Raw genomic sequence first — 1,970 nt, 5'->3', positions numbered from 1 at the left:
ACACACACACACATGCAAACCACTGCAGCAATATAAGGGCACACCCTCTTCCTCATATGATGTCACTACAGAAAGGACAGTTGCTATGCATACTTGCATGGGGTTAGAAGTTAGAAATGCATGCATGAGGTATGAGATTGCCATAGTGTTTCCACCGCCAACCGACCCCTGCAGCCTAGCCCTAGTGTCTAAGCGACTATGAAAGTCAGGTAACGCCCTGCAGTTGCTCAGTGGAGATCACAAGCATAAAACTCTGTTCCAACAGTCCAACGGCCAAGAATCAGTGCACCATCACCACTGTAAACTAAGGAACGGGAGGCGTAGCGGCCTCACATCTGTTCCCTGCCCTTTACACCGCTCCAGCCCGGCTGTATGGGATGGATGTTTACGAGGACAGTCAATCACAGGATTAACAGCTCCTGGTTCGGATGACGCGGTATGTCCTGTTTGGTCCATGGAAGCAGTCCCATCGACACCCCGAGTAGAGACACAAATCTATTCATTTATACGCCCACGTCCAGTGTAAGAGGATTAACCTTAGCTCTAAGCCGACGCAAACCATGGTGACAATCTCAGAACATAAAGAGAAACAAAGAGTCATTAAGTATGAAGGGTTAGACGTTCTTTTCCGGCGCATTGTTCTGGTAAAAGCAGCCATCTTTGATGTACGCGTGGACGGAATAATTAGTTCTGAGACAAATCATTTGCTTTGTTGTACATGATGTGGGGGGACAGACAAACGACATGCATTAATTAAATCCACAAACGTAAAGCTGTGTCATTTGTAATTATGAAGGCAAACGAAAAGGCCTCGGTCCCCCTGTCAGCCGGGTGCCATGACAACCACAGGAGATGCCTGTCAATGAAACCTGAAGGCTCTCCGACTCCATTAGAGTCTGGCCTCAGCTTTATCAGTCACTGCCAGGGTGGAGAGTGCCTGTGAGGGGGTGAGTGATAGGGGGGGGGTGGATGGATACCGGTGTGCGGACAACAAAAGGTCGCAGGACACTTGAGGATTAGTGTGTGTGTGTGCGTGTGTGTGTGACCTCAGCGGCTCAAGGGAAATGGAATATTAAACAGCAATGTCTAATACACGCACGAATAGGTTCACACACACACACACACACACACACACACACCACACACACACACACACACACACACACACACACACACACACACACACACACACACACACACACACACACACACATATACAAAAACACCTCTCTCTCGAACACACTGAACTAATAAAACTCGCCCACATAATGTCCCATCCCACACAGATAACTGTCCACAAGAAACATCCCATAATCAGAAAAATTAGATTTGACTCAAAGAGGTTGCTTCCACCGGAATGTCCTCTGGAACGGGGGAGGAAGGAGTAGTGATAAAATGGGAGTGGAAGGAGTAGTGAGAGAAAGGAGGAGGAAGGAGTAGTGATAAAATGGGGGAGGAAGGAGTAGTTGAGAACGGGGGAGGAAAGAGTAGTGAGAGAAGGGGGGAGGAAGGAGTAGTGAGAGAAGGGGGGAGGAAGGAGTAGTGAGAGAAGGGGGGAGGAAGGAGTAGTGAGAGAAGGGGGGAGGAAGGAGTAGTGAGAGAAGGGGGGGAGGAAGGAGTAGTGAGAGAAGGGGGGAGGAAGGAGTAGTGAGAGAAGGGGGGAGGAAGGAGTAGTGAGAGAAGGGGGGAGGAAGGAGTAGTGAGAGAAGGGGGGAGGAAGGAGTAGTGAGAGAAGGGGGGAGGGAAGGAGTAGTGAGAGAAGGGGGGGAAGGAGTACTGGTGATTTGCAGGAGAACTAAAGGTGGTCAAAGTGACGGATGGTGATGATGACGATGGGTGGAGAGCAGACATTTTTGGTGCTGTGTAATTTACATTTAGGGCATTTAGCAGACGCTTTTATCCAAAGCGACTTACAATAAGTACATTTGTCATAAGAAGTGCATCAATATATCGCTGTCAGTACAGAAAGG

The sequence above is a fragment of the Gadus chalcogrammus genome, chromosome 10 (genome assembly GCF_026213295.1).
Source record: "Gadus chalcogrammus isolate NIFS_2021 chromosome 10, NIFS_Gcha_1.0, whole genome shotgun sequence".
Taxonomy (NCBI): Eukaryota; Metazoa; Chordata; class Actinopteri; order Gadiformes; family Gadidae; genus Gadus; species Gadus chalcogrammus.
This window is presented reverse-complemented; position numbering follows the sequence as displayed.